The sequence below is a fragment of the Aotus nancymaae genome, unplaced genomic scaffold, assembly GCF_030222135.1.
Source record: "Aotus nancymaae isolate 86718 unplaced genomic scaffold, 86718_ANA_hifiasm-v0.15.2.pri h1tg000040l, whole genome shotgun sequence".
Lineage (NCBI taxonomy): Eukaryota > Metazoa > Chordata > Mammalia > Primates > Aotidae > Aotus > Aotus nancymaae.
In genome coordinates this window covers 119,575,815-119,601,600 of record NW_026988454.1, presented here as the reverse complement: position 1 = coordinate 119,601,600, position 25,786 = coordinate 119,575,815, and the positions used below count along the sequence as shown (strand labels likewise).

Here is a 25,786-nt window from a genome sequence, read left to right as displayed (position 1 = left end):
TGCGTGTTTACATGAAATTGATCTGTAATTTCCTTCTTGGGATGAGCCAGACATGGACAAGCCTACCCAGTTCCAAGTACACACAGAGGAGCTATGGTCCAGTGGGCAGTCCTCCTGTCTGGAGTGATGCTGTCAATCTCCAGCTGGCTGGGCTCACAGGGACTGTGAGGAAGGGGAAAGCCTAGGACAAAATTATGAATAGTCCCAACAAATGGCAAAGCTCTATGATGGGGGAAGTCAGGATAGATAACCCTCCGCAACTCAGGCATCAGGACATCTACTGAAGGTTACTAAGGCTCCATCCATCTGGCTGGACTGGGCAAGACTCCAACCCCTGCGAGTAGGACCAGTGATGCTGACTACTTGTTATTAACAAGTAACTGTGCACCAGTTGTATGTTTCCAACACCCTTTCAGGTATATTCTATTGCTCCTGTCTCGTACATAAAGAAACTAAGGCCCAGGAAGGTTAAGTAAGTTATCCAGAGTTACACAGCCAGTAAGTAGAAGAGCTGGAATTCAAACTGATGTCTCCCCACCACACCTGGTTATCATTAACAAAGGGACAGGGCAGCGTCTCAGTCCCAATTCGGGATCTGGATATCAGGCACATTAGCAGAATAGGAACCAACACAGAAGCCTCTTAGAAGAACTGAGACTCAGAGAAGGAAATGGGACAAACAAACAAGGCAGGAGGCCCTGCTGTGTCAAAGCCAGAACAATGTCTGAGCCCAGAATCCTGGCCAGAAGGGATCTGGGTCTCCATTTCCTCAGACCAGACATGACCATAAGAGCTGAGGGCAGGGCTCGGCTGAAGGAAATAACCCATGGAGCTGCCCTGACCGGAGACAAGGCAGGCAGGGTCTGGATGGGTGTGAACCACTCAGCCCCACAGACCCCAGAGACAACCAACGTGTAGTCACACAGGCTTTCCCCTACCATGGGCAACACCAGCTGCACTCAGAATAGGAGCATTCTTTGCCTTAGCAACATCATTTATTTGAATTTTTTTTAATCTTTTTTTTTTTTTTTTGAGATGGAGCTTCCCTCTTGTTGCCCAGGCTGGAATGCAACGGCATGATCTCAGCTCACTGCAACCTCCGCCTCCCGGTTTCAAGCAATTCTCCTGCCTCAGCCTCCCGAGTAGCTGAGCTTACAGGCATGCGCCACCACACCCTGCTAATTTTGGATTTTTAGTAGAGACAGGGTTTCTCCATGTTGGTCAGGCTGGTCTTGAACTCCTGATCTCAGGTGATCCACCCGTCTCGGCCTCCCAAAGTGCTGGGGTTACAGGCGTGAGCCTAAAAAAACTTTAAAAATATTTTCTGGTGCTCTCCATGTGCAGAGAAATTTCTCTAGTAACAAACTATAGAAATGATTCCTGAAAGTACAGCTTTAACTCAACATTTAAATCAGGGGTCCTCTGTGTGGTCATAGCTAGCGAGGCTTTAGGAGGCCTACAGCTCACACAGGCAGAGTAAAAACTAGGAGTTTCGATGTGCATGAATATAGAAGTGGGGCATGTTTCTGAAGAGAAAGTCCATAGCCTCCATCATATCCCCAAAGAAGTCTGTTGGCCACCAACAATGTTAAGGCAACTAACTGATCCAAATGGACCTACAAAGTCAGCTCAATGGTGGGGCATGGAGGCGCACACCTGTAATCCCAGCACTTTGGGAAACTCAGGCAAGAGGATCACTTGAGGCCAGGAGTTCGAGATCAGCCTGGGAAACATGGTGAGATGCCTGTCTCTACAAAAAAAAAAAATTGTTTTACTTAAAAAAAAAAATTAGCTGGACATGGCGGCCATGTGTCTGTCTGTCATCTCAGCTACTAGAGAGGCTGAGGTGGGAGGATCACTTGGACCCGGGAGTTTGAGGCTGTGTAGAGTCTGAAGCAGTGAACTATGGCTGTGCCACTGTACTCCAATCTGGGTGGCAGGGCAAGGACCTGTGTGAAAAATAAATAAAAATTTTTAAAAACTCAGTTAAATAAGTGGAGGCTAGGACAGCAATGCTTAGCCAAAACAGTCAGCTCAGTCCGGGCGCGATGGCTCATGCCTGTAATCCCAGCACTTTGGGAGGCCGAGGATTACATGCCTGTAATCCCAGCACTTTGGATCACGAGGTCAAGAGATCAAGACCATCCTGGCCAACGTGGTGAAACCCTGTCTCTACTAAAAATACAAAACTTAGCCAGGCGTGGTGGCATACGCCTGTGGTCCCAGCTACTCAGGAGGCTGAGGCGGAAGAATTGCTTGAACCCAGGAGGCAGAGGTTGCAGTGAGCTGAGATTGCACCACTGCACTCCAGCCTGGTGACAGAGCAAGACTCCGTCTCAAAAAAAAACAACCAACCAACCAACCAAACAAAAAAACAGCTCAACTCACCAAATGTGCCCAAAGAAATTTTGTAGCCACAAACCCTCTTCTACTCTCTCGGAACATTTAGAAAGAATATGGCCACTATTGAAGCCAAAAAAGTGATTGAGTGGGTCAGGGCATCTCATCTTCACTACTTCAATAGAAGACAGGATGAATTTCATTGCAATAGTTAGAAGTATCATCTTTATAACAGTTGGTGGATTCTTGGCTAATATCAGCAGAAGGGCAGGTGTCATTTCCTCCACTTTCTCGCTCCCCAAAGGTAGGCCCCACCTGGAGCTGGTCAGAAATGCATCTGCGGGGCTGGGTGCGGTGACTCACGCCTGTAATCCCAACACTTTGGGAGGCTGAGGTGGGCAGATCATGAGGTCAGAAGTTTGAGACCAGTCTGGCCAACATAGAAGAAAGCCCGCCTCTACTAAAAATACAAAAAATTAGCCAGGTGTGGTGGTGTACACCTGAGTCCCAGTTACTCGGGAGGCTGAAGCAGGAGAATCATGTGAACCTGGGAGGCGGAGGTTGCAGTGAGCCAAGATTGCACCATTGCACTCCAGCCCGGTCGACAGTGCAAGACTTTGTCTCAAAAAAAAAAAAAGAAAAAAAGAAAAGAAAGAGAAGCATCTAGGGCCTCACCTGCACTTGCTGGATCAGAATCTGCATTTTAACAAGAGCTCTAGACTCAAAGAGATTCATGTGCATCTTGAAGTTTGAGAAGCACTGTTGTGCTTGCATTGGCCAAAATTTATGCAAGAAAAAAATGAAAGATGAGAGAAAAATTAAAAGTGAAAATACAATTAACAAATAAGAATGTGAGCAAATGTTGGGCAAGAGAAGGAAAGCCAGATCGGGTGTAGCAGCTCATTTCTGTAATCACAGCACTTTGGGAGGCCAAGGTGGGTTGATCACCTGAGGTTAAGAGGTCGAGACCAGCCTGACCAACATGGAGAAACCCCGTCTCTACTAAAAATATAAAATTAGCAGGGTGTGGTGGTGTGTGCCTGTAATCCCAGCTACTCAGGAGCCTGAGGCAGGAAAATTGCTTGAACCCGGGAGGTGGAGGTTGCGGTGAGCCAAGATCGCGCCACTGCACTCCAGCCTGGGCAACAAGAAAGAAATTCCATCTCAAAAACAACAACAAAAAAAAAAAAAAGAGAGAGAGAAGGAAAGCCAAAAGTGGACCCTTTGGGGAAAAAAATCTCATGAAATTAATAAACTACAGGACCAATTAATTTCAAAGCAATAAAATGGAAAAGTTAGAAAAGACCCAATAAAAGAGCCATGATACAAGGAATTTTATGTGCAATCTTCAGATAATAACTTTGAAAGATAAAATCACCAGCATGTTACTTACAAATTTACGAGACACCCAAATGAAAGCAAAAGGAGAGACACGAACTGAGTGGCCACAGAAGACAAATCAGAATCAGCGAAAAACAACCAAGGGGAAAGCACCTTAAAGCATCCTTGGAGAGTCTTTCAATAATGTGTAAACATTTTTTAGCCACTTAAATATATAGGCAAAACATTCATACTTTTTTTTAATGCGCCATAAAGCACAGGCCTTCCTCAACATCACTCTGTTCCCAGAGGGCACCTCTGTTACAAGCCTGGTTCACATCTTTCAGGCCTCTTTTGCACGAATAAGTGATTCCATCAAAAATATGATACTATCAAAAATATGATACCATTTTGTGTGTTTTCTTTCTCAAACGTAGTGTCACCCTGTACCTGTCACTCTGCAACTTGCTTTTTTCACCCAAAATTACACTTCTGAGATCTAGTCTTATGACTAGTTACTAACTTAATATATTCCTTTTAACTACTCTTGCAGCGTTTTTCCAACTTCTTTGACTGAATCACACAGTAAGAACTACGTTTTATATTGTAATCCAGTTCACATTTGTGAATACACAAAACCGAAACAAAAGCTCACCAAATATTCAGTGACATTATGTGCAATGCACTCCATTATCTTCTTTTGTTTCACACAGTGTCAAAACCCACTAAGGTATTTTATTGACCCACTGAAGGTCTGAACAGCCCAGGTTTTATTTAGCCCATCTTCCACTGAGGGATATTTACATTGTTGTCTTCAATTTTCCACAATTACAATAATGTCCAATGAACGCTGTACATGTGAATGTTTCTCTAGGACTGATACCTACTAGTGGAACTGCTGGGTCCTAGGAGATAGACATTTATAATTTAGATAAATATTGCAAACTGCCTTCCAAAGCTGTATCCATTTATTCTTACCAGCAATGTATGGAAGTAATTTTTCTTTACACTCTCACCAAATCAATGTGTTATTAAATATTTTGATCTCTTCCAATCTGATAGGTTACTAATGCCTTCTTATTGTAGCTGATTTATATTTTTTATAAGAGGGTTGCGCATCTTTTCATATATTTAAGAGCCACTCATACTTCTTTTCTGTGAATTTCTATCCATGTCCTTTTGCCCATTTTTCAATTAATAACCCTTTTTATTTATTTTTAAGAGCTCTTTGTATATTAAGAAAATTAACTCCTTTTATCATATTTTTCCAAATTATTTTTCTCAGATTATCATGTATCTTTTGACTTTGTTTATGGGGTTATTCTCATGAAGTGGTTCTCATTTTTATATTGTCAAATGTATCAATCTTTATGTTACAGCATCTGGGATTTGTGTCAAACTTTGAAAGATCTCTCTACACCAAGTTAATAGAAAAATTCTTCTATGGCTTTTATACTTTCATTCTTTATTTAACTATTTGACCTATACTTGTTAGGCTTATTCTGGTTTAAAGCACAAATTAGGGATCCTGCTCTTTCTTATCTCCCAGATAGCTATCTGGTTGTGAAAATCCTATATTTCTCCATACATCTGAAATACTGCCTTTACCACAAAATACACACACACATACACACACCCTTATTTATTTCAGGCTCTCTATTCTGTCTCACCACTTGTTCAGCCAATTAGTACCGGTTATCTCAGTTATTGTAGTTTTTTAAAATGCTTACTATCTATCAGAGCTAGACCTTTCTTTTTCTTTTTCATGCATGCTAATTTTTCCACATGAACTTAGAACCAGCTTTTCTATGCCAAAAATAATCCTAATGGTAATTTTATTGTGATCACACTGTACATGTATAGGAAAAGTGACATTTTTATAACACTGACTCTTTCTAGCCAAGATTATCTTTCTCTTTAAGTCTTTTATGCTCCTAGGTAGCACTGAAGTTATATATTAATATAATTTTATTAAGCTTATAACTAGATATTTTATCTCTTTTGTTGCTTACACAAGTGGGATTTTTTTTCTTCCATCATATTTTCTAGCTGAATATTTATGGAGGAGAACTACTGATTTCTGTGCATTAATTATGCATCAAACTACCTTACTGAATTCTCTTATCTTTTAGTTTTGCCTTTTCCTTCTCAGTTTTATACCTCTTATCTAATTATACCAGCTTATCCCCCCCAGAACAAGGTTATATAATTATGGTTCTTAATCGGGATTTTAATGGGATTGCATCTAGCATTCACCATTTTAATACTAAGCAAAATTTTGTCCACTTGGACAAAAATGTATTTTCCCATGTTGAGGAGGTATCCAATTATTCCATAGCAGTTTTTATTACAAACAGATGTGTAATTTTTCATAAACCTTTTCAGCATCTTATTTTCTCCTTAGAGCCTTTAGTACGATGAATTTTTACTAACAGAAATCCTAAAGTTAACCTATCCTTACCTTCCTGTTCTGGAGCTCCCGTGACCATGGCATACTTTCAACAGGCTGCTGGGTTCTAACTATGTTATTAGAATGTCGCATCTTCGGTATTCAAAACGGAGACCACTTTGTGGCTCTGTGTACACACCTGTTCTTCTGTCACATTTTGTTACACTAGCTTCATAAAAAGAACTTAAGTGCTCTTTCTCTGCTCTAGGACAATGTAAATAGCATTAGAATCACCTGTACTTTCAATATTTGAAAACATTTACCTGTGAAACCATCTGGTCCTGGGACTATTTTAAGGACTAGCTCTTTGATAACTTTCTCCATTTCTTCTATGGTAATTGGTCTGTTTAAATTTTATTCTATTCTGGTGTCTGGGTTTTTTGTTGTTTTTTTTTAAGAACACATACTTTCATGTTATATAAACTATTTCTAAACATAGAAAAAGATCCTACCAGCATCACTATAAGAAGTAAATATAGCCTCCACCCCAAACCTTACCAGGACAACGCCCAGCCAGCCTGGTTCCTAGCTTCTGCACCCCTCCTCCCCGCCCTTTTTAAGGCCTCATCTTTTCTCACCAACAGATTCACAAAAAAAAGAGGACAGACAGATTTGCAACAAACCAGAAACACACTCCAAAGAAACACGGGGGCTGCCCCCTCCACCCCACTCCAGCACCATCAGGAAACTTACCTTACTTTCTCTTATGTAGCCAAATGGCCCATTCCCCTCTCAGTGGAGGCCCTTCCAATTTCGTCTGGGCTTCTTTTCCTGAGACTTCACCAGCCCCTACCCCATGGCTGAAGCCAGCAGCCCACCCCACTCTACTCATTCCAAATCCTCTGGCTCCTTTGCACAGTATGAAGGGATCCATGTGTATTCATTCACCAGGAACCCGCCAGAGGCTGGGGTATCTGTTATACAAGGGTCCTGCTCTCTAAGAATACGTTACCTAAGTGAAGGGTTAGGACCTGTCCACAATTAACAATAAGCCCCCTAGGAAACAGCCTAGAATGACCAGGCAGTAAATAGTGCAGCGGAGAGTGATCCAGGGATGTGGAGAGGAGGAACGACTGGCTGGCCAGGAAAGCCACATCCAGCAAGAGACTGAGAGGAAGGCCAAAGGCCGGCATCTGCCCGGCCAGAACAGGGGCCAGATAAGCCTGAAACACATGGGCCCCGGAGCCCCAGCAAGAGGTTTGGACATGACACAGCAGACAACCGGAGTCCCTGTGGGCTCCAGGGAGTAACAGGAAGAAAGTGGTGTTTTGGTCACACCCCCCAACAGTCTATGATGCCAGACTTGCATTCAAAGAAATGGCTAGCTGTGCCAAGAACTCGGTGAGCTGCGGGGGTGTGAATGAACCACAACCCTACGCTGATGCCACAAGTGACAATGAACACACACACACACAATTCTAGGCTCTAATAACAGAGCAGACTGGAATCATACCACAGCACTAGTGTTTAAATCGTTTATTGCACTACACAATAAAAACCACATTGCCACAAATCTCTAACCTCAGGGGGCATCTGTGCTAGCCCAGCACTTCTCAAACTTAATGTGAATCCAATCACCTGAAGGTCTTGTTAAAACTGCAGATTCTGAAATACACAACTGTGGATGTGGATGGGACCTAAGGTTCTGCATACTTCTTTCTTTTCTTTTTCTTTCTTTACTTCTTTTTTTTTTTTTTTTCAGTGTTTCGCTCTTGTATCCCAGGCTGGAGTGCAATGACACAATCTTGGTTCACTGCAACCCCCGCCTCCCGGGTTAAAGCGATTCCCCTGCCTCAGCCTCCCAAGTAGCTGGAATTACAGACATGCGCCACCACGCCCAGCTAATTTTTTGTATTTTCAGTAGAGATGGGGTTTCACCATGTTGGCCAGGCTGGTCTCGAACTCCTGACCTCAGATGATCCACCCCTTTCAGCCTCCCAAAGTGATAGGATTACAGGCGTGAGCCACCACGCCCGGCCCTGCGTTTATTTCTAAGCATCTCCCAGGTGATGCTGCTGGTGCAGGGACCACGCTGTAAGTAGCAAGGGACTAGATTATACTGAGGCTCTCGTGGGCTCCCAGGCAGCTGATTAAGGGTATTAACCACAGGCAGAGAGAGAACTGGGGGCTGCCTGTGGCCTGCGGCAGAGCACCCAAACTAATCAACTCATTTTCTATTCAAAAGATTCATGGTGAGGGTTCAGTAACAGGCAGGGCTGCCTTAAAGCCATTAGTAAATGGAAACCACCCCCTGCATTTCACAACTGCTGTCTAATTACCTTCATGTAACCTCTCACAGCACCCTAAGCCAGCTCTTTCAAGTGCTGATGCCACCAATCAAGTCATAAAGCCTTAAAGCATCATATTATTAGCCTTGATAACAGAGTGTAAAACAAACCTGAACAACAATGCATTTGCTTCTCCTCCCAGCTGAGGCCATCAGTCAAGCTAACGTTTATGTTACAACCCGGGTCAAGGGAAAATGCACTTAACCAGTGAGAATCCCATATCCAGGATGGGCCATGCCAGAGAAAAGTATTAGCTTTTTAAATGAACTATTTGAGAAGATTCTGGAAACTGATATGACCAGCCACAATTTCAGAGACTTCTTTCCTGTCTCCATCTCCTTAATTTGAAAACTGATAGAAGCTTCTACTTCTCCCCACAGCTTCTGCTGAGTCCCCCCCGCCGCCTCACTCAGGTCACCTGCTTAGGCACAGAGTGATCGGTTCAGGTCAACCCCCTCACAAACCACAGTGCTCCCCATCATGGCTCAGTTCTAAAATCAGGCAGCCTGTGTTCCAAGCGCATGCCTATGGCCCGCACGTCCGAAGGCAGACCCAGAGCCCACCTCCATGTGGCCCAAAAAATTAACCCCCTCACCGCTCCCCCAACACATGCCAACAAATCCGGGTTCTAAAGCGCACAGAACCACAGCACCCTACTATACGCTGGGGGGATTCACAAGACACAATCCCTGAACTTGAGAAGCTGCTACAAGAGGAGATACAGCACCCCAAGCTCATGCAGCAACCAGACCTCAAGGTACCCAGTGGCCGGCATCCAACCAATTTGGAGAATGTCCTATACTTGGGCCCACAGTTCTACAGCACAACTAATGACAACTTCACGGTGGGGATTAGGTCATTGGTTCTGGAAGGAAACAAGGCTAAGGATGTGCCCTGCTTGGGGTAAGCACTCCTGCCGTGGTGTTGACTGGGCAGAATGTGAGGAACAATAATTAACCTGTCCTCCAATGGCCACGGGTGGGTAAGTCACCTGAGATTACACGCGGGTGTTAATGCTGGGACCACAGCTCGGGTCCTCCAACTGCCAAGTAGAGGTTCTTTCCACTAAATCACACTTCCCTCACCTCCATTTTGGAATTCCTCAATGAAATTAGCATTAGAAGGTTTGTCTCTTATTTGCTCTTTACTCTCCCCACAACCTCAACCAATCTCTAGCACCCTCTTTTTCTTGGGGAAGCAATGTGATTTAACCCACCTAGGAGATGCTCCTGTTCTGCTATCCATGAAACAGGAGGACGGCAAAGCAAAGTCACCTTCCTTCTCAGGAATTAGTTTCCTCTTCCCTAAATGATGGGGTGAGTGGAGATGCTTTCTCAGATCCTTTCCAGCTTTAATTAGAATCAGTGGGGCCGGGCGCGGTGGCTCACGCCTGTAATCCCAGCACTTTGGGAGGTCGAGGTGGGTGGATCACGAGGCCAAGAGATTGAGACCATCCTGGCCAACATGGTGAAAACCCGTCTCTACTAAAACTACAAAAATTAACTGGGCATGGTGGCACACACCTGTAGCTACTCGGGAGGCTGAGGCAGGAGAATCACTTGAACCCGGGAGGTGGAGGTTGCAGTGAGCCAAGATTGCACCATTGCATTCCAGCCTGGGCGACGACAGAACAAGACTGTCTGTGTGTGTATATATATATATACTTTCCAGGAAGAATTCTTAATTAGAGTTTTTTGTCGCATTGAGGTATTTTATTTTTAATGACTCTTTTAAATTATAGAAATTATAAAGTTAATTCATGCTCATCAGAGAGAATCAGAAAACATTTCCTTTTTAATAACTTTCAAAATCATAAATGTACTTTTGATACAGAAAAATCAGGAAACTTATTAAAAGAAAATAACACCTATAAACAAATCTAAATATATTTAATTAAATCGTATTTCAATCAAGAATCAAAGAAACCCAGGAGTTGGGATTGACTTTAGAGTGACCATACAGGATGAGTCTCAGACTCTGTCACGTACATCATGGGGGGATTACTATGATCCAACCCAATCTCCCACTGAGGCAGAAGAAGGTGGGCAAGAATTCTGCCTTCACTGTCCCTGACAGGGGGCCACCCAGCCTCTGCCTGAACACTTCCTGCTTTTCCAGCCCTTTTCCAGACAATGCAGGCCATTTTGGAGGACAGTTCCATCCACGCTTCTTCCTACAGCAGAGGGTAGTGACTGTGCGCAGGCTTTTGAGAAAGCTGGGCTCGGGTTCAATTCCAGGCTCAGCCTCTTATATGCTCCATGACCCTGGGGAAGTCATTCAGTCTCTGAACTTGAATTTCTTCATCTCTGAAATGGGAACAATAATGCCTGCCTCACTGGGTCGTTGTGAGATTTAAATGAGAAAATGTATAGAGCACGCTTGGCAAGGTGCCTTCCACAGTAGTGTAAGTGATCAATAAACAGCAGGTATTATTATTAAGCCGTAGCTTGGAACAACTGCTTTCAAACTTTTCCCATTCTTACTCTCACTAATTAATTATACTTTGTATCATGACCCAGAACATAAAATATTCCTATATACATATAAATATACAAAACTAGACAAATATTTTCAAGAAACAAATGCTGACCCACGTTCACCTGGTCCACTTAGACTTTTTTTCCTACTTTCCTCTTTCTTTCCTATTCATTTCCTTTTTAAAAACTGCTGGTCTTGGCTTGGCACAGTGGCTCACAAGTGTAATCCTCACACTTTGGGAGGCCAAGGCAAGTGGATTGCCTGAACTCAGGAGTTTAAGACTAGCCTGGGCAAAATGGCAAGACCCCATCTCTACTAAAATACAAAAAGTTAGCTGGGTATGGTGGCACACACCTGTACTCCCAGCTACTGGGGAAGCTGAGGCAGAAGAATCACTTGAACCCCGGAGGCAGAGATTGCAGTGAACTGAGATGGCGCAATTACACTCCAGTCTGGGCAACGGAGCAATCCTGTCTCTAAATAAATAAATAAAATAAAATTGCTGGTCTTGATCACTAACTTGATTGCACAACTGACAAATACATTGCAAATTGCAGTTTGGAAAATGCTGGCCAGGCGCAGTGGCTCACGCCTGTAATCCCAGCACTTTGGGAGGCCAAGGCAGGTGGATCACTTGAGGTCAGGAGTTCGAGACCAGCCTGGCCAACATGGTGAAACCCTGTCTCTACTAAAAATAAAAATAAAAATAAAAAATTAGCCAGGCATGGTGGCTCCCTACTCAGGAGGCTGAGGCAGGAGAATCGCTTGAACCTGGGAGGCAGAGGCTGCAGTGAGCTGAGATCTTGCCACTGCACTTCAACCTGGGCAACAGAGTGAGACTCTGTTTCAAAAAAAAAAAAAAAGAAAGAAAGAAAGATAGAAAAGAAAGGAAGGAAGGAAGGGAGGGAGGGAGGAATAAAAAGAAAAGAAAAACAGTGACTTATACTAAGACCAAATATCTCTTCCTGGCTGGGCACAGTGGCTCACCCCTGTAATCCCAGCACTTCGGGAGGCCAAGGCAGGCAGATTGCTTGAGCTCAGGAGTTCAAGACCAGCCTTGCCAACAGGACGAAACCCTGTCACTACAAAAAATACAAAAATTAGCCAGGTATGGTAACGTATGCCTGTAGTTCCAGCTATTCAGAAGGCTGAAGTGGGAAGATCCCTTGTGCTTAGGAGGCGAAGGTTGCAGTGAGCCAAGATGGTGCCTGGGCAACAGAGCCAGACCCTGTCTTGAAAAAAAAAAAAAAATCTCCTCCTGTACCTTCCACTTTTCACTTCTAGCTTTACCTTCCGGAACCACACAGATCTACTCTGCTCCATCTTCCACATTAGACTTTTGCATCTGAGGCATTCTTCATTCTCTCAAGCAGTCATTTCATGAGATGGGGCTGCCCAATCCCCCTTGCTCCATCCCACTCTCCCCAATTCCTTCTGTGCACTCTGTGCCCCTTCCATCGCTGCCGCCCAGGATGACCATGATCATCTGGCAGCTGCACTGCTCCTCCCCTGGCCTCTTCTCAGCCTCAGCTCAAGCACCCCAGCGTGAGCATCTTTTTGAACCTTCATGCAGGATGCTCTATCCATCCCCAGAGGAACCCATCTTGGTTTCTTCCAGCCCATCCCTAACTCTACTTGGAAAGCTGGTTCTCTCATACAAACGTGTTCCTTCTTTGTCCCTCCACAAATTAGGATGCCTCGGGGCTCATCAAATAAGAGCGAAAGTGAGGAACAGTTTCAGTATGCATATTTGAGCCAAAACCTGCAACCAGAAAGTGCCTCCTTCTTACTCATTTCTAAACTAGCTCTGCCTGCTAACCCTGGAACCAAACGGAGAAGGCCCCATCACCCAGCCACATCTATGTCCCCCTTACAGTGAAAGCGGCCCCAAGACAAGGAATCACACACCTGGCTGCAAACGCAGCCCTTCAGAGCTGAGAACTCCCAGCACCACCTTGCATGGGCAGGAAATCATAGATTTCAGATACAGACACAGTTTCTCATGTCCTATCTGTGTTTGTAGTGATCAAAAAATACATTCATGGTAATGAGAAAAAATAAAATAAAATGCACACATATATACCCGATATCATTACTCCAATTGCTAACATTTTGTAATTTGGTTTTTTTTTTTTTAAGTTTCCAGAGCAAAGACAAAAATGTCTACTCTGCCTTCAAAACCCAAGCTGACTCCTCCTTGATCCCATCTATATCACTGTACTTGGGGAGCTTGTCACAAATACATTTAAGGGAGTGGTTCTCACAAGAGAAACCCTCGAAAACCTGCCCCCCAACATTTATGGCTTTATTATATAATCTGCATCCCTAAATAATGTAGTTTTAAGTTCTTATTGACCTTAAAATGTGATAAAAAGATATCATGCCGTATGAAATATTCAAGGTTTTGTTTTTCTAAATTCAAAATTACATTACTAAAATTCACTTAAACTATTACATGTAGATGTTGCTCATTTATTTTACTGCTGTATAACAATCTATCACATGACAGCAATGTATTTACCCATTCCCTAGCTGATGGGCATTTGGGTTTCCAGTGTTTTGCCATTATGAGCAGTGCCACTGGGAATGTTCTTAGTATATGTTATCTATACACACTGCCCACGTGAGCAAGTTTCTCATGATGATTATATGCCTAGGAGAGGAGATGCTAGGACATGCTATATGTGAATGTACAACTTTACAAGATGCAGGTTGAGCATCCCTAATCTGAAAACCTCAAAACTTGAAATGTTCCAAAATCCTAAACTTCTTGAATGCCAACACGATACCACAAGTGGAAAATTCCAAACCTGACCTCAATCACATGACATGTTGCATCAAAATGCGGTCAAAGCTTTGTTTCATGCATAAAATCACTTAAAATGCTGTACAAAATTACCTTCAGGGTGTACGTAGAAGGCGTCTATTAAATACAAGTAACTTTCACATTTAGACTTAGCTCTCATCATATTATCTCAAAAATTCCAAAATCCAAAAAAATCCAAAATTTGAAATCCTTCGGTCCCAAGTATTTTGGATAAGGGACCCTCAATCTATAACATCAAACTGTTTTCCAAAGCAGCTGCTTCAGTTTACACTCCTATCAGCAGCTCCTAAGTGACCATAATGACACATCTCCTCTTCAGCACTTGCTACTGCCCAGCTTCTTCACGCTTGCCCGTTGAACGGGGATGAAGGGGAATCTCACTGTGATTTGTATTCCCTGATTACTAATGAAATTGTCACATAATAAAGAGATCCTCTCCCAACCTAACTCCTTATACTTTTCTTTCATAGCTCATATCGTCATCCATAGTTAAACATTTGTGGGATTATTTCATGAAAGCCCAACACTATTTTCTTCACCACTGCATATTGCATAAGTGACACAAAGCAGAGCCTCTGTGTATCTGTTGAATTAATGAATGCATGAGTAACTGAGTACATGAGACTATTCAGCTAGTCTTCAGGCTCTGACCTCATTTTATTAAAGCCTGGGCTCGGCTGGGCACAGTGGCTCATGCCTGTAATCTCAGCATGTTGGGAGGCTGAGGTGGGTGGATCACGAGGCCAAGAGATTGAGACCATCCTGGCCAACATAGTGAAACCCCGTCTCTACTAAAAACACAAAAATTAGCTGGGCGTGGTGGTGCACACCTGTAGTCCCAGCTACTCAGGAAGCTGAGGCAGAAGAATCGCTTGAACCTGGGAGGCAGAGGTTGCAGTGAGCATCATTGCACTCCAGTCTGGTGACAGAGAGAGACTCTGAGATCATGCCATTGCACTCCAGCCTGGGTGACAGAGTGATACTCCATCTCAAAAAAAAAAAAAAAAAAAAAAAAAAAAAGCCCAGGCTCATGACTCAGGGTCTGACCTCCCCAGCTGAGTTATCATGGGGGTAGAAGTGACGAGGTACCACCTAACTTGGACTGAAGAGAGGGATGGGCTCAAGGATAGGGGCAAAGTCCACTCTCGAACCGGGGCTATTAGCCACACCTCCTCAAAAATAATAATAGTAAAATAACAACTGCTCTTGTGAATTGCAAGTTAAGCATGCGTCATATACTCCACACTGACAAATAAGAGCTACCATTTACACAGTGTGCTATCACTTACTGGATTATTCACCTGATCCTCACAACTTCTCTATGGAATGACTATGACATCCCCATTTTACAGCAAAGAAAACCGAAGCTCAAAGAGGCTAAGAAAGTGCCCAGTCAATGAGCACATAAAGGACAAACCCAGAGTCAGAGTCAAATCAAGACCAGTCTAGCCCCAGAGCCCATGCCCTTTTCACACACCTAAAGTGGCTCAGCCCCATGGCCTTTTTATCTTCTCTGCATAGGGTTGCTTTTCCTCCCCACCTGCCCCTGCAAACCTCCCCAGGCTCCAAGTTTTGCTCCACATCCTGCAAAGACTTTCCCTGCACGTGAGGAGCAGTGCTCTGGAGTACAACGTTAGCCTGTAATCTGTCCCTTACATTTGCACTGACATACTTACCTGGCAGTTCTCTGGTCACAAGATGCTAGCTAGGTGTCATCCAGCAAGGTGGCAAGGGGACATCATCCAGGCCCATCTCTCCTAGGGTTCTCCCAAGTCAACAGATTCCCCTTCAGTTCTGCAGAAACCAATCCCTTTCCAACTCTGAAAGGCTTTTACTGCAAACTGGAAGCAAACATCTAACAAATGCTACTACACACTGGACACGACATGTCTTACCTCAGCAAGAAATACTATGTAGCCACTAAAATTATATAATCCAGACCAATCCTTGTAAACATACATGAAATTCTGTGAAGTGAAAAGAAAGCAACTCAAAAATAGTACCTACATGCCAAACGTAAGTAAACACAATATCCCCACCGAGACACCAGTGAATACTATAAATAGAAATGGGGGTTCACTACAACCTTTCTTCAGTAAACCTACTTACATTTCCAATGTCCCCCAGGAGGTACTTGTCAACTATTTACAACAGGTGTGATTTCAAAGCAACACTACAAAGAATTACTCCCAACAAGAATGAAAATTCCAGGTGGGTCATGATCACATCTATTTTGTTCTTCATGGCTGTGTCTCTAATGAGGAGGTTAAAGGGATCAGACAAGGGATCAGCAACTACGGACTGCTGCTAAACCTGGCCAAACACCAGGCCAGGTTTTGTGAATAAAGTGTGATTGGAACACAGATACGCTCATTCATTTATGAGTGAGCTATGGCTGCTTTTGTCCTACAACAGAAAAATTGAGTCATTAGGACAGAGATGTGTATCTACTCTTTTTTTTTTTTTTTTTGAGATGGAATGTCACTCTGTCGCCCAGGCTGGAGTGCAATGGCACAATCTCGGCTCCCTGCAACATACACCTCCTGGGTTCAAGCAGTTCTCTGATTCTCCTGCCTCAGACTCCCAAGTAGCTGAGATTACAGGTGCCCGCCACCACACCCAGCTAATTTTTTATTTTTAGTAGACACGGGGTTTCACCATGTTGGCCAGGCTGGTCTCGAACTTCCGGCCTCGTGATCTGCCCACCTTGCCTCTGACAGTGCTGGGATTACAGACGTGAGCCACCATGCCTGGCAAAATATCTACTCTCTAGCCCTTTATAGAAAGTTTGCCAATCTTTGATCTAATGCTTAGACTGGAATTCTGCATTTAGTGAATAATACTTATTGAATTAATAAATTCACTTACAAATGTATCATATAAATTTAAAACTTTATATCAAATTATAATTAGGTTTATTTACTTCAATTAACCTAAACTAAGGTAATATATAAGAAATAAGGGCCGGGCACAATGACTCATGCCTATAATCCTGGCACTTTGGGAGTCTGAGATGGGAGAATCACTTGAGACCAGGAGTTCAAGACCAGCCTGGTCCACCTAGCAAGAACCCATCTCTATTAAAAGTAAATAAGAAAAAATAAATAAATAAATAAGGCCTATTCACCTAGGGCACATAATAACAAATACCTAGCAAATGAGAAATACGCTCTTTTATTTACTGTTTGTTAAATTTTGATAGAGACAGGTCTCACTCTGTCACCCAACTGAAATGAAGTGGTGCAATCATAGCTCACTGCAGCCTCAAACACCTGGGCTCAACAGATTCTCCCACTTCAGCCTCCCAAGTAGCTGTGACTACAGGCATGAACTACCATGTCCAGCTAGCATTTTAATTGTTTTTGTAGAGGCAGGGTCTCACTATGTTGCCCAGGTTGGTCTCGAACTCCCGGGCTCAAGGGATCCTCCTGCCTCCATCTTCCAAAGCACTGGGATTACAGGTGTGAGCCACCTTGCCCTGCCTTACTTTTTTTTTTCTTTTTTTTGAGACAGAGTTTCACTCTGTGTCACCCATGCTGGAGTGTGGTGGTACCATCAAGGTTCAAGCAATCCTCCCATCTCAGCCTCCTGAGTAGCTGGGACTACAGGCATGTGCCAACACACCCGGGTAATCTTTGTATTTTTTGTAGAAACAAGGTGTCCCTATGTTGCACAGGCTGGTCTTGAACTCCTGGGCTCAAATGATCCTCCTACCTCAGCTTCCCAAAATGTTGGAATTACAGGCATAAGCCACCACACCCAGCACATTCTTTCTGATATTAAAAAAAAAAAAATCAGACTCTTGGTACCGTCATTAGGAGCTATCTTCCACGGTAAACTTCCACCGTCAGTTTCTTTCATGGTGGAGATGGACTACACCAAGTCATGTATGGCCTAGAGCTATGGTAAGCATCGTGCAGCCACTGCTTGCACTGGAAAACAGCTGCTATGAACTTGGCCTGCCATCGAGGGCCAGGAATAACAGTCAAGTCTGGGTAACCAGTCAAGATGCTGTAATAATCCCCAAGCGTGGCTCCAAGTAGGATTTTAGCCTCCTGAGCCTATTCTGTATTTTTTTTTCTAGGCAGAGTTTCGCTATTGTTGCCCAGGCCAGAGTGCAACGGCACAATCTCGGTTCACCGCAATCTCCACCTCCCAGGTTCAAGCGATTCTCCTGCCTCAGCCTTCCGAGCAGCTGAGATTACACACGTGCACCACCACGCCCAGCTAATTTTTTGTATTTTTAGTAGAGACAGGGTTTCTCCATCTTGGTCAGGCTGGTCTCGAACTCCAGACTTCAGGTCTTGGCCTCCCAAAGTGCTGGGATTACAAGCGTGAGCCACTGCACCCGGCCTCCTGAGCCTTATATTCTAAGCCACTAAGCTACAGGCCCAGACTGACTAAGGTGAAATCATTTCATTTATTTTCTATGTAACTTCTGGTAGGGACAATGCATCAGAAAACAATTGTAGGCTCAATTATTTTCCCCCTAATTTATCAGTACCATCTGCATTATAATGTAACCGAATATTTTTAGTTCTGCAGACTTGATTATTCAGAGGCTGATCATTCAGCTGGTGGCTTTTTGAAGCTCATTATGGCCCTAGTACCAGAAGACAGGAGAGAGGAAATGAAAGGAGGTGAAACTCAAATCAGTGGGCGTTGCTTCTTTATTAGCAGATGAGACACCAAGATTGGGGTGAAGGGGGTGCGAGAGGGTGAAACCCCAGGTCTCCAGAGCTGAGGCTCTCTTCAGGCAGCTTTTATCAGACTCACACATCTTATACATCACAGCACACTGACAGTCTGTCAATAATTCTGTGATACTGGCCTATCCCTATAGTGATCCAAGAATATCACTAAGCTCCCTTCCTTTGTTCGTATGGAAAACCAAAACTCCAAAAGAGATTAACAGTTGAAGCCTTGAGGCCTAGAACCAACCCTTGGCCTGCTGAAGTCAGAGGACAGGTGGGACCTGACTCCGAAAAGCCCGAGGATGGATTCATTTAGGGAAATGTTTAAAGAATGCTGGGAGGAGTCTAAGCCACTTCCTCATGGAGCCCTGCCTCCCTCTCCCTCCCTTCCACACATTAATTATTCCCAGCAGGCCTTCCCACTTCCCAGGAACCCACAGACAGAGAAGTCCAATACACTGGCTCTGAGCCCTGGGTCACACCCAAGGCCCCCTGGCACTGTCCCTCCTGCAGGAGGCTGAGCTGTGGTTGGAGACTTGACTCCAGTCCCAGGCCCACAGGCCCTTCAACCCCGTCTATGCCCAGCAGGCGCTGGGTGAACGTTATTGAACAAATGAATGAAAGCTACTCATTATTTTAAGTGAAAACTAGTCACATCCAAGGAGGACCACACTCCTAGTTTCTCTAGTGACATTATTCCTTCAGCTGAGCCATGCAAACGCACCTCCCTTCTCCCTCCTCTCCTCTCCAGCCTGCTTCCTTTTTCCTTCCATCCTGAGCACTGGTGACTGGAGAAACCCTCCACCCAGGAAGGTAGCATTCTCTTCTCTGGCTGATGACACACTCTCCCGTGGATGGACCCTGCGAGGTCTGGGAAGCCCTACTCACCTCAACCCAGTAGGCTCCAGGCCGTCCTAAGTGAACCAACCACAGGAGAAAACCAAGGAGTGGGGGGGGAAATGGGAGGAAGCACCCCCTGCTGCCGCCTCCTCTTACTTTCCCCGGGGCCTTAGCTCTGTCAGATTTTGAAGCATAATGAGTTTTGTTTCATAACAGTCTTAAATGAACTGGAAGGGGGAAGGGGATAACAATGATAAAAATCTTAATTAAAAAAAAATTCCTACAGGCAAAGAGATTTTCCAGATCCTGAGATGTGATAAAGTCTGCTGAGCTGGGGACCCTCCCAAGCCCCCAAGGACACAGCGTCGGACATACGTTTACAGAGCACCTACTGCGTGCCAGGCACTCTTCCGAGGGATGCGGCAGTGAACAAACCCACTCTTGGAGAGGGAGGACAGGCAACAAAGATCACAAACAAGCAAACTACAGGGGATGCGAATGGGCGAATGGGCAGGTGGAAGTGTTTTGGGAAAAGAAAACAGAGCAGGTAAAGGGGATGGGACATTCGGGCAAAGACACCGCGCCGTGCTAACTGGAGAGGTGAAGAAAGCCCTATTGAGAAAGAGACAGACTTCTGAGCAAAGACTTGAAAGAGGCCAGGGAGGGAGCAATGCAGATGGGTATCTAGGTTCTGGAAGAGCAACCCCAGCAGAGAGGGCGGTGGTGCAAAGGCCCTGAGGCAAGCGCATACCAGGTGTGGGGCTGGAGAGGAGGAGTGAGGAAGAGAGTGTAGAAGACAGGGCCTCAGGGGGGCTCCGGAACACTGTATGGACTCTGGTTTGTATTGCCTGATGGGAGCCGCTGAAAGGCTCTAAGTAGGAGAGAAAGGTTTCCCTGTCATTCTCTGCCACCCCATCCCGACATTCTTCCTGGTAATCTCCCTTGATATCATTTAATAAATAAGACTTAAAGCCCTCTCTGACTTCTCGTGACGAGTTATAAACTCAAACAACCTTAAGAAAACCAGCAAGTCCCACACCTACTGCTCCCCCAAATCAATATTAGACCATCTTCCCTCATTCCAAAAAGCAGGGAGTTGAATCTTTTTTCTATTAAGAACTGCTGACCCAGAGAAGAAATAGAAAATGTTAATTAATAAGCCAGGTGCGGTCAGGCATGGTGGCTCACACCTGTAATCCCAGCACTTTGGGAGGCTGAGGCGGGTGGATCACCTGAGGTCAGGAATTCGAGAGCAGCCTGGCCAACCTGGTGAAAGCCTGTCTCTACTAAAAACACAAAAATTATCTGGGCACGGTGGTGGGCACCTGTAATCCCAGTTACTCGGGGGCAGGAGAATTGCTTGAACTTTCGAGATGGAGGTTGCAGTAAGCTGAGATCACAACATTGCACTCCAGCCTGGGCGACAGAGCAAGACTCTGTCTCAAAAAACAATAGATGAATAAATAAATAAGCCTGGCATGATGGCTCACGCCTGTAATCCCAGCACTTTGGGAGGCCGAGATGGGCAGATCACTTGAGGTCAGGAGTTTGAGACCCGACTGGCCAACATAGTGAAAGCCCATCTCTACTAAAAATACAAAAATTAGCCAGGCACTGTGGCAAGTCCCTGAATCCCAGCTATTCAGGAGGCTGAGGCAGGAGAATAGCTTGAACCCGGGAGGCGGAGGTTGCAGTGAGCTGAGATTGCGCCACTGTACTCCAGTCTGGGTAACAGAGTGAGACTCCATCTCCAAAAAAAAAAAAAAAAAAGAAGAAGAAGAAAAAAAAGGAAAGAAAATGTTAATTAATAACTAAAGACGAGGGAAGAGCAATTTCATTTAGCAAATTTTTCTTGAGAGGGCAAAAGCTAAAAAGCTTGTTTTAGACTAAAAATGGAAAAAATATACCGTAGAATATGTATTTTAAAATACAGGCTACTTAACATCGATACAACTAGCAATTAATAGAGAGGAAAGAGAGAGATGGGGAAAAAAGGGAAGGTGGGTAGGTAGCAAGATGAGAATGGAAAATAGAGTGACAAAAACAGAGAGGAACACGGAGAGATGCATGGAAAAGTACAGAAGGCTCCAAACAGAGAGGCGGAAAGGAAAAGGAGCTGAAGTTCCACAGGGTCTGAGGTTTCTTACTCTTCATTCACTCCCTGCCGTTTATTAGGTCCAAAGCAATAGTGCCTAATCTTTTCATTCCCTACTGCCCTGTGGCTGCCCTGATACTCCAATTAGTGGGCCTCTTATTTACACCTCTTTATCCTTATGCTAAGTAGAACTGGAGGAAGGGAGGGAAGAGACCGATTAAATTACTCTTCCTCTCTAAACTGCAAAGACAGTGGCCCAGCCAACACTAGCTGGTCAAGCCAGAGGTAGGAGCAGAAATTCCCTTGTTACTAAATACACACCAAGGACCCCCCACACACACACACACACACACACACAACAGATACAATATAAGCCACTGGGCAATCTTACCTGCTCAAGCTATAAAGTGAGCCACCACGTCTGAGACCAGGTCCCAAATGCACCTTCTGTCAATGGAACCTTCTGTCCCAAATTGTCCCCACCTTCATGTCTATCCCTCCCACCCAATGAGAGAGGAAAAAAGGCCCAACTAAGAGAAGACTGAGGAAGCCCTAAAATAACCTGAAATGCTTAGAAAGAAAGTAATAATAAATTAGAACAATTAGCTCACGGTAGTATATCATAGCAGTTAACAGCACAGGCTCTAGGGTCAGAATGCCTGGCTCAGCTCTGCCACTGACAACTGTACTATGGGCAAGTGACCTATTCCCTCATGCCTCAGATTCCTCTTCTTTAGAAAGAGGACCAGTAATCATACCTGTGTCCTAGGGCTCTTGGGAGAATTAAAGTCAGTATTATACAGCATGTAAAAGAATGTCTGGCACATGGTAGGCATTATATGCTCAAAAAATAAAAACACTTTTTAAAACAGAAAGCTTCTTTCTGAACCATACAAGAGAGAAAAGGTCTATGGTTTTATTTTTGTACATGCTATATGCATAAAAACAATCACTACTGATTAGTATTTTCAACTCTGATCATTTCTACTCCACACTTTTAAAATATGAATAAAATTGCTTTGGTAAAAATATACGAAGACATTTGTTGCAGTGTTATTCAAAACAGCAAATTGTGGGAAATGACCTAAGTATCTGACAGTCAAAGAATGTGTGAGTAGATCATAAAAGCCATAACAGGGAATTATGTGCAAATATTAAAAATCACATAATCGGCTGGGCGTGGTGGCTCACGCCCATAATCCCAGCACTTTGGGAGGCCGAGGCAGGCAGATAACTTGAGGTCAGGAGTCTCAGATCAGCCTGGCCAACATGGTAAAACCCTGTCCCTACTAAAAGTACAAAAATTAGCCAGGCATGGTGGCAGGCGCCTGTAGTCCCAGCTACTCAGGAGGCTGAGGCAGGAGAATCACTTGAACCTGGGAGGTGGAGGTGGAAGTGAGCAGATATCGTGCCAGTTCACTCCAGCCTGGGAAACAGAGCTAGACTCTGTCTCAAAAAAAAAAAAAAAAAAAATCACCTAAAGAAGAATTTTTAAAGACATGGAAAATACTTCTAATGTTAAATAATAAAGGATACAAAATTAGACTTCACTTTCAGGTAGTACAGGGCAGTGAATATCAAACTAATCCTCTGGTACAAAACAACTACATAAGATAGATAAAAATACAAAATAATTATAATAATAACGTTTTGAAGGTGTGGGAATACAACAAGGCAGTTAGGACTTGAGGGACCAAGCTCCTAGAGGAAAGAGAAGTGCGGTGAGCTGAGCCATATATTAGATATATTAGTAGCTACTGTTTTCCCTCAGGACATTTGCTAATTTGGTACAGGGAACACAGAGGTAAAACAGAAAGCAGCAAATGAAAGCTTTCTGCAGCTTTCTCCCTGGGCTGAAAAGACAAAAACTGGAGTTCAGGGCTATGAAAATATCCAAGATTGAAGAGACCAAGATCCCAGAAAAAAAGTGAACCCCAAAGAAATGAGTCCAGTGTTCTGTAAGCAATTTCTCTTCAAGGCACCGACACACACCGAAGTCTTCTGTGTACAGAGCTAAAACCCAGGAGTCCAAACAGAAAAAAAAAAAAAGCTATTAAAACACTAAAGCATTAGGCAGAGATTTTGGTAGTTTTACAGTGGCAAGCAGACGAAACTCTGAAATCAGGGCCTACCAAGGCCTCCTTGTACAATGCTACAAGTAAGGGCAAATAACAAATACCCCAGCCTTAACTGAATCAAGTTGAGGTCAAATAACAAATATACCAGCCTTAACTGAGCCTCTACATTTTCCATGGTAAAATGCCCAGCACTCAAACAACAATCACCAAGCATGTCAGGAAATAGGACCAAATCAAGAAAAATATACAATCAATAAAATCAAACCTCAGAAAGTCTCCAAATACTGAAGTTGTCAGCCAGAACTTTAAAATTACAAGGGCCAGGCATGGTGGCTCACATTTATAATCCCAGCACTTTAGGAGGCCAAGGCAGGAGGATCACTTGAAGTCAGAAGTTCAAGACAAGCCTGGGTAACAGAGCAAGAACCTATCTCTACAAAAAAAAATATATATATATATATATATATATATATATATACTTTTTAAAAAATATATATATATATTTTTTTTAATTAGCCAAGTGTGATGGAGCATCCCTGTAGTCCCAGCTGTGGGAGGCTGAGACAGGAGGATCACTTGGGTCTATGAGTTTGAGGCTGCAGTGAGCCAAGGTTGTGCCACTGTACTCCAGCTTAGGTAACAGAGTGAGTGAGACCCTGTCTCTGTTCCTTAAAAAAGAGAGAACTGAATAGATGGGCTTGACAACAAAAAGGAATAGTAGAAGAAATGACTGGTGTCATGGAAGATGGGTCAGTAGAAAAAAATATATTTGGTATAGAAAACACAGAAATGAGTTCCAGAGACATGTGGGATACCATGAAAGGGTCTAACATACATGTAGGAGTCTGAGAAGGGGAGGAGAGGATGAAAGAGCAAAAGCAATATAGAATGCTCTAAGAATTTTCTAAAACTGACCAAAAACATCAAGCTATGATTTAGAGAAGCACTCTGAACTCCACAGGGGATACATACAAAGAGAACCACGCCTATGCACATCATAGTAAAATTGCTAAAAAAACAAAGCCAAAGAAGGAAAAAAAGATATGTTACTTGCAGAAGAACCACAATAAAATTGACAGATGACTTTTTAACAGAAATGAAGGAAGCCAGAAGACAATGGAATGCCATTTCTAAAGGACCGAAAGAAAATAAAACAAGCCCAAAGTCTATACCCAGGGGAAAAAAATCTCCCAAATATGAAGGTGAATACAAGACAAACAACAACTGAGAGAACTAGAACACTAGCAGGCACCCTCCACCACACACACACACACACACACACACACACACAATACGAGTTCTTTTTCAGGCAGAAGGAAATTAAGCTGAGAGAGAAGCATGGTTATATGGAAAGAAATGAAGAACACCAGAAAGAGTAAGTATGTGGATTAATCTAAATTATTATTATTTAAAACAATGTCTTCTGGGGTTTGATAGAGAGAGAAAATACACAAGACTTGAAAAGGCATAAGGGAGGTAAAAAGAGCCTAAGTGTTGTAAGTGGCCTGACTTGTCCAGGAAGTGGTTAAAATATTAATTAAGGGTAAACTCTTTAAAATTTTTTGTATTTTTTGAGGAGACATGCCTGGCATGTATACAGAGTCGCGTATGTCTCCTCAAAAAAATACAAAAACTGTGCCTGGTGTAGCGGTGCACTCCTGTCATGCCAGCTACTCAGGAAGCTGAGGCGAGAGGACTGCTTAAGCCAGGGAGGTCAAGGCTATAGTGAGCTGTGATGACGCCACTGCACTCCAGCCTGGGTAACAGAGTAATACTCCTTTCTAGGAATTTACCCCCAAAAAGAATCTAAGACGTACTCAAAGATTTATGTACAAGGGTATTTATCAAAGCATTATTTATAATAGTTAAAAAAATGATAAAGAAGGTAAATTCCTAATAATAGGGACTAGCTAAATAAATTATGGGACCCAGTGTCCTGTACACAGTAAGTGCTCCATAAATATCTGTTGAACATAGAGGCCATATGAAAGGATAATAAGCAACTATTTTTTTAAAGTTTCCAAAAAATATTTAATAAGTAAGATAGTAAATCACATTCAAAAGAATCCTAATACAATTTTTAAAGTATAATATCATAGCTAATATTTAGTAAGAACCCTAATACGATTTTTAAAGTATAATATCATAGCTAATATTAAGAACTAATATTTATTAAGTTCTAATATTTATTAAGAACTAGCTACAATATCATAACTAATATTTATTAAGAACTCTGCTAGGCACAGCCTCAAATGTTTTACATGTATTGTCTCATTTTATTTCACTCAGGCCTATTTCACTCAGGCCTTCATTCATTAAAGTGAATGAAGGATCCTGATTCAAACCCAGGCAGTCTGACTGCAGGGCTTAAATTCTT

General features: G+C 43.4%; 1 protein-coding gene and 1 pseudogene across 5 annotated transcripts in view; both read right to left on the bottom strand.

Annotated features, from left to right (window-relative positions):
- The window catches only part of TRERF1 (transcriptional regulating factor 1), a 231,576-nt gene that overhangs the window by 189,700 nt on the left and 16,090 nt on the right, over window positions 1-25,786 (bottom strand). The gene's annotated exons all lie outside the window — the stretch shown is intronic.
- LOC135268428 (small nucleolar RNA U3) lies at window positions 1,317-1,396 on the bottom strand (annotated as a pseudogene).